This window comes from Lepisma saccharinum, chromosome 10 (assembly GCF_977018435.1).
Source record: "Lepisma saccharinum chromosome 10, izLepSacc3.1, whole genome shotgun sequence".
Taxonomy (NCBI): Eukaryota; Metazoa; Arthropoda; class Insecta; order Zygentoma; family Lepismatidae; genus Lepisma; species Lepisma saccharinum.
The window spans coordinates 37,470,763-37,482,997 of NC_139238.1; positions in this window are offsets into that span (position 1 = coordinate 37,470,763).

A 12,235-nucleotide genomic window follows, 5' to 3' on the forward strand; every position below is an offset into this window, starting at 1 on the left:
TATGTAATTTCTCGAATGAAACTTGTTACTTCGAAAAAATTACCGACACTTATACGTAGTATCGATAAAACTTCACAAAGTAAGCATTTTTATACACATATCCGGAGTTTTCCGGATCTAGAAAATCGGAAAGTAATTCTGAGCTGGAATTGAAATTTTATTTTTCCGAACATCCAGGAGCAATCGTGCACACTCTTTCTTTTAAGCATACTTCTCCGAGGAACCACGTTATCTCAGACTTCCCTCAGATTTTCTGTTTCTCCATCTAATTTGAAGTTACGTGATGCCCAAAATATAAGACATTTGTAATTTCTTTAATTTCTTTCAAATTCCTTCCGGACTCCAGACACAACTCTAAAATGTCCGGAAATAAGAATGCTTCTTATAGCCTTTTTTATTTTCTTATTTAGCGTCGTTTTTCTGTCACATTTTGCTAATCGCGACGACGAGGATGAGTGATATGATGAAATTGATAAAGGGGCACTCACAAAGAACACCTATACCCACGGCAGGATTCGAACCCAGGACATCAGACATCGTAGCGCACTGTGCTAAACAGTCCGTCCTGGTCGGAATTCTTACAGCCCTAATCATTCCACAAGAATGTTTCTTATCTTTTAACTAAACACGAAACACAAAGAACAATCTAAAAAAAACAAAAACTGGTGAGACTTCACACTCACACTCTAACCGTCAAAAGACATATGCATGTGAAAATATAATACTCTATAATATTTATTTTTAGGTAGTTGAAATTTATTTTTGTATATTAAAGTAAGACATTAGTGATAAAATGACGGAAGTAGAGGAATAACTCAATGAAACACTCATGCCTTGTTGAGAATTTGTATTTCTTGCCGAACAAGGTTCCGAGTTCGAATCCAGACCAAAATGGGTTCTTGTTGTCTCCTGTTTGATTTGCCCTTTTCATTGGCGTTGTGGTCAAGTGCTCCTGTCACTTGATTGATTTGCTTTATTTTACTTCGCTTTTTGTGCCAATTTTGGCCAATTTGCGATGAGTGATGACATGAAATTGATGAATGGACACTCACAAACATCCATACTCAGGGCCGGCGAGTGCAACGAATGACTGAAATAGGGGCGACGAATGATAAGGGGCGACGAGAGACAGGGGGCGAACAAAGATAAGAATGACGAAAGATTGGAGGCGACGAATGATAAATGACGAAAGATTGGAGGCGACGAGAGACAGGGGGCGAACAAAGATAAGAATGACGAAAGATTGGAAGCGACGAATGATATATGACGAAAGATTGGAGGCGACGAGAGACAGGGGGCGAACAAAGATAAGAATGACGAAACTTAGGGGTGACGAATGATAAGGGGCAACGTGATACAGGAGGCTAACAAAGATTCTTTTTATTTTGATATTTGAGAAATCTATTACAGTTTTTATTTTATTGAAGTTAAACATCTTAGAATGAGTGATGTGGTACACAGTGACGTAACCACAAGGGAGCAGGGAGCATTGACCCTCAACCTTGGACGGATATCAATTCTAGGGCGGGCAAACATTGACGCCCAAGGACACCGGCAGGGACCAATAGCCACCCTGGTTTCAAATTTTACAAAAATTAAAATAGATTTCTTAAAATTTTCTTCCTCGCTTCGCTCGCATTGTCTACTTTTCTTCTCATCAAGTTCAGAACCGTAGCTAGGGGGCGGCGGAAAACTGCCCTGGGTGCCGAACAATGTAAATGAAAGAAGTTGTAAAAGAGAGAATGTCATGGCGCCCCGTGGAATTATTTGCACCCTATTAACTCAATATTGTTTTCAGTTTGCAAGAAAATGGATCTAAAAATTCTTTCCTCGCTTCGCTCGCAATGTATTTTCTTTTCTGTAACGCACTGTAATTTACCAGAGGGAGAAGTGAGACTTCTCTTTATTGATCTTGTCTAAAATGCATGAACAATTGTTTGGAAGAAAGGGAGAGTGCACATTTGACAGAAAAATTATGTAATTTAGTGTTACACATGTTGCGTGTGTATTTTATATTTTACGTTGCTCCATATTACAGCAGTGGCGAAACCGCAGGGAGACAGGGAGACATTGCCCGCCAATCTTGAAAAAAAAAAAATTCTAGGCAGGGCAAATAATGACGGACAAGGGCACCTTCAAGGGGCACAGAGGGACAATTGCACCATTCGATTTAAAATTTTATGCAAATAAAAATACATTTTGTAAAATGTTCTTGCTCGCTTCGCTCGCAATGCCACCTTTCCTTAATCTTGCCAAGTTCCGAGCCGTAGTTAGGGGGCGCCGAACAATGTAAATTAAAAAAGTTGTAAAAGAGAGAATGCCATGGCGGGCGGCGCTAGAGGAGATGCCGACATTTTCGACCAGTAACGTCCCTCTTATTTTTATGGACATATCTTTAGCATGCAGATATTTATATTAATATTGCAAATCGAGCACTAACCTGTATTATAAGAGTTGTTCAAAGGGATGGCCACCTACAGTCATATGTTCTTGGCATCGTTTGATGATATTTGAATTCACACGCAATCCGTGGTTTTTGCTTAGGGGTTCTAAAATTTGACACTCCAGTTTCTCGTCTGTCTACCTAGAGATGAAAAGGCCAGAGAATTTCTGCGCAAATTGCCTACACACGTCTCGACACGAGTCCGTTTTCACGTCAGTGTCATACATAAAAATTATTTGTTCTAACGTGAAATTTGCGGCTGGCATTTCAATCGCCTCACTTACACACAAAACACACACACTGTAATTACACAAAGAAGTAGCACGCCAAGTAACCAAAAACCACACTCTTCTACACAGTACGAAATTAAATTCCTTTAAATAAAATATTTCTCCACGTGTGGCATGCATTTAGTTTTGAAACATACGAAACGGATATGTATTGCTGCCACAACACTTCGTTGCAGGAGAGGTTTGAATGAATTGCTGCCACAACAGTTTGTTGCAGGAGAGATTTGAATGTATTGCTGCCACAACTCTTCGTTGCAGGAGAGGTTTGAATGTATTGCAGCCACAACACTTCGTTGCAGGAGAGGTTTGAATGTATTGCTGCCACAACAGTTTGTTGCAGGAGAGATTTGAATGTATTGCTGCCACAACTCTTCGTTGCAGGAGAGGTTTGAATGTATTGCAGCCACAACACTTCGTTGCAGGAGAGGTTTGAATGAATTGCTGCCACAACAGTTTGTTGCAGGAGAGATTTGAATGTATTGCTGCCACAACTCTTCGTTGCAGGAGAGGTTTGAATGTATTGCAGCCACAACACTTCGTTGCAGGAGAGGTTTGAATGAATTGCTGCCACAACACTTCGTTGCAGGAGAGGTTTGAATGAATTGCTGCCACAACACTTCGTTGCAGGAGAGGTTTGAATGTATTGCAGCCACAACACTTCGTTGCAAGAGAGGTTTGAATGAATTGCTGCCACAACACTTCGTTGCAAGAGAGGTTTGAATGAATTGCTGCCACAACACTTCGTTGCAGGAGAGGTTTGAATGTATTGCAGCCACAACACTTCGTTGCAAGAGAGGTTTGAATGTATTGCTGCCACAACACTTCGTTGCAGGAGAGGTTTGAATGAATTGCTGCCACAACAGTTTGTTGCAGGAGAGATTTGAATGTATTGCTGCCACAACTCTTCGTTGCAGGAGAGGTTTGAATGTATTGCAGCCACAACACTTCGTTGCAGGAGAGGTTTGAATGAATTGCTGCCACAACACTTCGTTGCAGGAAAGGTTTGAATGAATTGCTGCCACAAATCTTCGTTGCAGGAGAGGTTTGAATGTATTGCAGCCACAACACTTCGTTGCAAGAGAGGTTTGAATGAATTGCTGCCACAACACTTCGTTGCAGGAGAGGTTTGAATGAATTGCTGCCACAACTCTTCGTTGCAGGAGAGATTTGAATGTATTGCAGCCACAACACTTCGTTGCAGGAGAGGTTTGAATGAATTGCTGCCACAACACTTCGTTGCAGGAGAGGTTTGAATGTATTGCTGCCACAACACTTCGTTGCAGGAGAGGTTTGAATGTATTGCTGCCACAACACTTCGTTGCAGGAGAGGTTTGAATGTATTGCTGCCACAACACTTCGTTGCAGGAGAGGTTTGAATGTATTGCTGCCACAACACTTCGTTGCAGGAGAGGTTTGAATGAATTGCTGCCACAACACTTCGTTGCAGGAGAGGTTTGAATGAATTGCTGCCACAACACTTCGTTGCAGGAGAGGTTTGTATGAATTGCTGCCACAACACTTCGTTGCAGGAGAGGTTTGAATGTATTGCTGCCACAACACTTCGTTGCAGGAGAGGTTTGAATGTATTGCTGCCACAACACTTCGGTGCAGGAGAGGTTTGAATGTATTGCTGCCACAACACTTCGTTGCAGGAGAGGTTTGAATGAATTGCTGCCACAACACTTTGTTGCAGGAGAGGTTTGAATGTATTGCTGCCACAACACTTCGTTGCAGGAGAGGTTTGAATGAATTGCTGCCACAACAGTTTGTTGCTGAAGTGGTCTGAAGGAAGCCGCTCTTTGTAAATATTCGTAATACCACAAATTGATGGCATAATTCCTTGAGAAAATCCATTTAAAAGCAGAAATTATGTTTAAATAAAATATTTTCTTCACATGTGGCATGCATTTAGTTTTGAAAGATACGAGACGGATAGGGTATTGCTGCCACAACACTTCATTGTAGGAGCGGGTTAAAGGAAGACGCTTTAAAAATTAAATTTTATCCCACAAAAAAAAAAAAACAATAAAAGAAATGACGGAAATCATTGAAAAGTGTAGATATGAAATTTAAACCAGATATTTCAAAACATATGGCAAGCATTTAGTGGGAAAGATACGAAACGGATATGTAATGCTGCCACAACACTTCGTTGCAGGAGAAGTTAACTATCAATAGAATTACATGTAATGAAAAGCGGGAAAGCCGGCTCGGAGGCGGAGCAGAGGTTTGTTCAGAATTTTCTATTTGAGTGGTGTAGATTCGTGTCTATGGGGATGAAAAGTTATACTTAGAGCCAAAATGATCACAAAGTTGTCCTTTTTAAAACATTCTGTGGTGTGTTAGGGCGAAGTTGTTGGGTAAATCACTGGGGCCGAGACATTACAACTTCATGTTTTATAATCCAAATGTTGTTTCTATAGCACTTTCATCCTGTAGTGTCTGCAGTTTCTTTTTTTGTTCTTCAGCACATTTTAATTCCTTTTTTAGAGTTTCCAACACACTATCTTGTTGGAGATTGGGTATATTTTCAGTACTCAAAGTCCCTGAATTATGTGCCATGCAAATTCTTTTGCGAGGAGACAACTCTTCAAGTCTTTCCATTGCTCGCTTTCGAATCTGACGTTTATTGGCACGTCCACTCCGATCAATTACGTCATTTGGCTGTTGAACACTACTACAATTCACCACACAAATTTAAACATGGTACAGCGTTTGTATTAAGCTGCGGTCTACAGGTAATAATGCTCATCAGTTCTGCTTTTAAGTTCCGTTCGTAATCGGCATCCAGAAAATGCGATGAACACACTGTCGCTGATTTGGTGTTAACAGAATCTAATCTCTTCACTTTGAAACCCACATCTTGCACGTAATCGGATCCTTTAGAAACGAAAAATAGCTTACACCCAGGCACGTATCCAGGAATTCCTTTCGGGGAGGTGGGTGAACACCAATTTTTAAGGGGCATTGTATGTTTAAGGCCAGTGGTGGCAATTTGGTTCTAAAACGGGGGGAGGGGGGTTGCAAGGAAAGTTTACTTTCTCTTGGTAGATAAGGCTTAGCATTAAGAGGACATAGTGTGGAGGCCAGAAAATGGGGAGCAACTATCCCCTAAATCGTCGCCACTGTTTAAGGCTCTCATTTTAATCAGAACGTGAAATCGGGACATTTTTTACCACTCGACTCCTCTGTTTCCATGCTATAACTTTGTGTGCAGGAACCATCTCAGTATGTGTGTTTGTCAATTTCTTCTGATCAGGATCAATCCATCTCTGTACCAGAAGTGCTTTTACGATGCTGTTACACATACACGAGATGGACAATCCACTCGACAACGCGAGATTCAAGCTGTGGGTTGCGAACTGGACACAGAGCCTGAACACTACTAATGTGTCTTGTCCTCCCATGTGTGCAGCTCTTATAAAAGCAGAAACCCACCAAATTGTTCATATTCAGACCTAAGCACTCGCAAGTGTTCAAAATTGTCTGTCACAGCTTCCGCAGTCTTCTCACACATCGGCACGAAACAAAGGAAGTCTTCTAGAATACAGCTGGATCGCGAAACAATTAGTGCACAGTGAAAACCCTTCCGTTCCCAACACGTCTAATGTTTCGTCTCCCAATATGGTTAAGTGCTTACTTATTTATATCCAGTGATGTGCCCAAGGGAGGGTTGGTGGGGTCATAGCTCCATTTGAACGTCAAAGACAGGAAAAGATGGCAAAATGAGGACTGACCACCAAAAATTGTATACGTAACCACTCTCCATTCCGAAAATCCTGGGAACGCCACTTTTTATCTCGGACACATTTTTTGAAATCAAGTCACCAGACGTTTTTATGATTTCGTATTGGAGACTGAAGTAAAGCGCCTTGTACCCCACTTTGGATGCGTGCTATTATCAATAACAGGGTTACAGAACATTCTCCGTCTTGTTTTGATAATTATTTCTCTCCTTAAATTACCGTCACATTATCTTATTTCACACTTAAAGAAACCAAAATACTAATTTTATCTCGTTTCAACCGAAAACTTTTGCTTGGGTACGTATACCTACTTATTTCTTGCGTTGTTCGGGCACAAAGCAACAGCACATTTGTGCGGCATTTTCTTGAAATGTTATTGTTGTTGGAAAAAAATCTCCACTATCACACAAGAGCTACAGAAAAAGGAAACACAAGGCACTTTCACGTTCCGTAACACAAATGCAGACCCTATAACAAGCGGAAAGGTCAGTGACAGCGTCACTTCTGTCCCGTGAGTGACGTCAAGGTTGGGACCACCCACGACCCTCTTTTTTCAGCTTCGGGAGGGAAGACTGCGCTACTATCTCAACTTACTTTGGCTTTTTGTGCCACTTTTGGCTAATTTGCGAAGATGGGGATGAGTGATGATATGATTAAATTGATGAATGGACACTCACAAATATCCATGCCCAGGTTGCGATTCGAACCCGGTAGGTCTGGCGTCGTAGAGCGATGTGCTAACCACTCCGCAACATGGGGCGGCAAAAATACAGTAAGTGTAAGCTATTTTTCGTTCCCGGGTTCGATTCCCGGTGGAGGCACATAGTGGTTCGGATCCGACTTTAAACTGTAGGTCCAGTCCCGATTAGCCTTACTGTGCATAAAGTGGACTTAAAACAACAAATCAATACAATCAGATTACGAACGAAACTTAAAATTAGAACTGCTGAGCATTACCTGTAGACCGCCAAGTTAAAATTTGCCTGGTGACTTGTAGTGTGCAACAGCCAAATTACATAATTGATCGAAGTGAGTGGGCGTGCCAATAAACGTCAGATTCGAAAGCGAGCAGTGGAAATACTTGAAGAGTTATCTCCTCGCAAAATAATTTGCATGGCACATAATTCAGGGACTTTGAGTACTGGAAATATAATCAATACACCCAATCTCCAACAAGATAGTGAGTTGGAAACTCTGAAAAAAAAATTAAAATGTGCTGATGAACAAATAAAGAAACTGCAGACACTACAGGATGAAAGTGCTAAAAAAGTAAACGAAGTGAATAAACAATGCAATCGTTTATTACGTACATAAAGTGAAGAATTTACAAATTAGCAACAGTTCCTAAAACTTCACAAATCAAAGCAATCTGCTTTCAACGTGACTAAGAAAGTAAGGGAAATTCTTCCACCAGCGTTTTCCTCCAACCAAATTGAATATCTTCTTAGGGAGGTTATCTAAGTGTCCCCCTCCGATTTCCATGAAACTTGGCAGGTGTATAGAGGGGCCCAAAGTAAGAAATACGTGTTTTTTTGTTTCGGCTAAAAAACTGTTTTAGGGGACAGCCCCCCAAATGTCAAGATGAGTACAAATTGAAGTGGGGATCTGACCCCGAAACCACGTAAAAATGGCATAGCAAGAACACACACAGCACAGAAATGTAGGATTGTCGGTACCAAACGCAAGTTCTATCGTGAAGGACGATGGCGGTTGAGGTTCTGTGCTAATAGTACTGGCAGATACACAAGTGGTTTACTTAAGATATGAAGTGCATATCACTGGCGAACACAGCTCTGTGCTGTGTGTGTTCCAATTATATGTGCGTGTTCTTCCTATGCCATATTTACGTGGTTTCGGGGTCAGATCCCCACTTCAATTTCTCCTCATCTTGACATATGAGGGGGGTGGGTTTGCCCCCTAAAACAGTTCTTTTTAGCTGAAACAGAGAAACACGTATTTCTTCCTTTGGGCACCTCTATACACCTGCCAAGTGTCATGGAAATCGGAGGGGGACCCAGGTGTCGGATCCCCACTTCAATTTGTCCTCATCTTGACATTTGAGGGGGGGGGGAGCTAGTTGCTCCCAAAAACAGTTTTTTAGCCGAAACGAAAAACACGTATTTCTTCCTTTGGGCCCCTCTATACACCTGCCAAGTTTCATGGAAATCGGAGGGGGACACTTAGATAACCTCCTTTCTTAGTCACAAAAGCAGACCGAAACTGTTGTCGAAAGTGATATTGTAAGTGCATTAGCACAAGAAAAGCTTACACCTACATGTATAAACCTACTGAAGATTTTTCAAATCGTTGAGCAAATGGGAAATGCATTTTGTTTACTCGTATACAATCCTCCTGGCGATTTAAGAAGAAAATGTTGAGTAATGGGAACAATGAGGACATTATTACTTTCCAGGTTTCCTATGGTAAAGAAGGAAATTATAGATCTCTTTGTCAAAACTCGGACATACATTTGTATCAGACATTTAAATTCGAAAATTAAACAAAATCGAAGTCAGGTCAAGAAAGATAAAAAATTGTTGTTGTCTAATTAATGACAACCTGTAGTCAGGCAGGACTGTATTTGGAGGGAAAGCCTGTGATCTAGTTTGCATTAATGTATATTTGACTTTGAGAACAAATGAGAAACATGTACTCAATATTTTGTGTGTGTTGACGCTTCACCGGATATAAAAGAATAATCTATCCAGCCTCTCAAATGAAGCGTGAACAGAGTGTGAAGTGAAATAACAATACTTTTTGGATTATTTATGTCTGCTTCATGTGCGCAGTGTGTGTACTTTTTATCTATTTCCTAGCGTCTTGTTTAATGCTTCTTTCCTGGACATGGTAACTCACATTTATCGATTAATTTTAACTTATGCAGGTTGTACATTTTCTCTTTCGTTTGTATTTACATTTTGGTATGTAGCATCGCTTTTCTGGAACTTTTGGATTATGAAACATGAAGTTGTAATGTCTCGGCCCCAGTGATTTATCAACCAGCTCCGCCCTAACACCCCACACAATTTTTAAAAATTTAAATTTTTTTGAAAAGGAGAAATTTGTGGTCATTTTGGCTCTAAGTATACCTTTTCACCCTCATACTCTACTTAAATAGAAAATTCTGAATAAACCTGTGCTCCATCCCGAGCCGGCTTTCCCGCTTTTCATTACATGTTAATTCTATTGATAGATGATAGTTAACCTTCAGCGACACAGTTTACTAGATATAGTCTGCTCTACACACACACACACACACACACACACACACACATACACACACACACACACACACACACACACACACACACACACACACACACATATACCAGAACATTCATTCGATTTTTAAAACAAATTTCTTTTCAAAAACACGGAAGAAGTGTGAATTCCTATAGCGTTGCTGGTGCTCGTCTTTGAGATGTCCCGTGTCTGACGTCATCCGTGGAGGTTCACGAATGGTTCCGATCTTTACCGAAAACCACTTTCCCTTGATGTTAAAGATCTAAGACCAATAAGTCCACTACCAATTATGTCTAAAGTTATAGAACGCATAGTAAAAGAACAATTAGTAGACCATCTGATGTTGCATGGCCACTATTCTCCACATCAATCAGGCCTTCAGAAAACAGTACAGTATCTACTTTAGTTAGCGTTGTTTATGACATAGCCAAGGGGATGGATAATGGTAAAATTTCGTTCCTGGTACTCCTTGATTACACCAAGGCATTTGACTCCATAAACCACAACCTCTTGGCAGAGAAATTGAAATCTATCGGCATAAAAAATAAAGAATTGTTATAGTTTCGGTCTTATCTAACGAACAGGCAACAGTGTGTAAAATTAGTACATGAGAATAAATCGTGCATGTCTAAATGGCTTGATATCAAACAAGGAGTACCACAAGGGAGTATTCTAGGACCTATCCTATTTTCCCTATGCATCAAAGATTTTAATGATGCACTAAAACACTGCAAATACCACCAGTATGCGGATATAGAAGGTGGTTATAATTAAAGTGACGGTGTTCAGAGTGGTACAGCACGGGCTGTAATGAGAGTAGCAGTCTGACACTTCGTAGATATGCTAATGAAGCAATGCGCACGCGAATTATGAAGAAAAATATAGTTCCAATTCTCGCCACCAGGGTAAAAAATGGCGCTGTAAGCAGTCAAAACGTGGTATAGTTACAGGAAAAAGGCAGCAAAGATCAAACACATGAGAACAATGATTCTGGCATGTTTATTAGGAACTGTGGTCTTACATTTTAACTCTAGGCACAACGAGTAACCTCAAAAAGTTATAACAATTAAAACTCCCCCTCCCAACACTGAATAATTCCAAAATACAGAAAGTAGAAACAGCACGCAACCTCGGCATAATATTAGACGAGAATCTACATTGGGGTTCTCATATCACACACATAATTAAAAACTCGATAGCCAAACTGAAATCACTTTTTCATTCAAACATATGATAAGCAAAGAAACTAAAACTCACCTAGTCAACACACTTGTAATGCCAAAAATTGATTATGCTTCCCCCATATTTATAAACATCAACAGTATCCTAAATTACAAGCTACAAAAACTTCAAAACAGTTGCATTAGATTTATACTGAATGTCAAAGAAGAGAACATATTTCCCCGTACTTACAGGAACTTAATTGGTTAAACGTTAAGAATAGGAGAACATTTTTGGCATTGTCATTATTGTACAAGATCCTGAACAATAAGGAACCAAATCGTCGTTTTAATTAAGAGATTATTGTTTATATAATTGATACTAAATAAATGCATACTATATTTTACTTACAATAAAATATTCTTTAACAGTAATACCTAAAGTATTTAAAAATAGGCTTTTAATTTTTATTATTTAAAACAATAAATATGCAAATGGTAAAGTTTTTTTTGGAAATGGAAAGTAAGTGATGGCTGGGTAGAAACTAGGGGGTGTGGTGCCAAACATCCACCTCGCCCAGGTGAAAATGTTATCTTGAGCTGCCCCTGCTGACCACCCCTACACAAATTTCTGGCGATGGCCATGTTTTATAGGGGACCTGTACTTCAGACCAAGGCAGAAATGTCTCAGATCTCAGAAAAATTCAACGCGTATATTGTATGTCCTGGGACCAGGAAAGGCCTAGGAATTTAAAAAAAAATCAATTCCGGTGGAGGAGAGAAAATCGGCAAGTGTAAATAAGTTCTAGATCGTTAAGAACCTTTTGGTGTTTAAAGTATGTCAATTCGGTCCAGGACCCTTTGTTTCCAGATGAATTTAAAATGCGGTCCAGGAACCTTTTTTACGGATCAATTTTAATTCGGTCCAGGAACCTTTCTTCCGGATCAATTTAAATACAATCCACGAACCTTTTCTCCGGATCAATTCAAATTCGGTCCAGGAACAATTCTTCCGGGTCAGTTTAAATAGGGTCCAAGTACCGTATTGAAATGAAACAATACGCAACTTGAACCGGTTGCGGTCCAGTTACGGAACCCAATAGAACCCATGAGAAAGTCCAGGAATTGTAAATAAATTCAATTCCCGTCCTGGAGAGAAAATTAACAAGTGTAAATGTGTTATAGACCTTAAGGAAAAATTCTGTGTTTAAAGTCTTTCAATTCGGTACAGGAACCTTTTTTTCCAGCTGAATTCAAATACGGTCCAGGAACCTTTTTTCCGTATGAATTACGTGCAGAACCCATTAGACTTTATGGATTCCTGAACCTTTAACAACCCTGCCTGGGACCCGC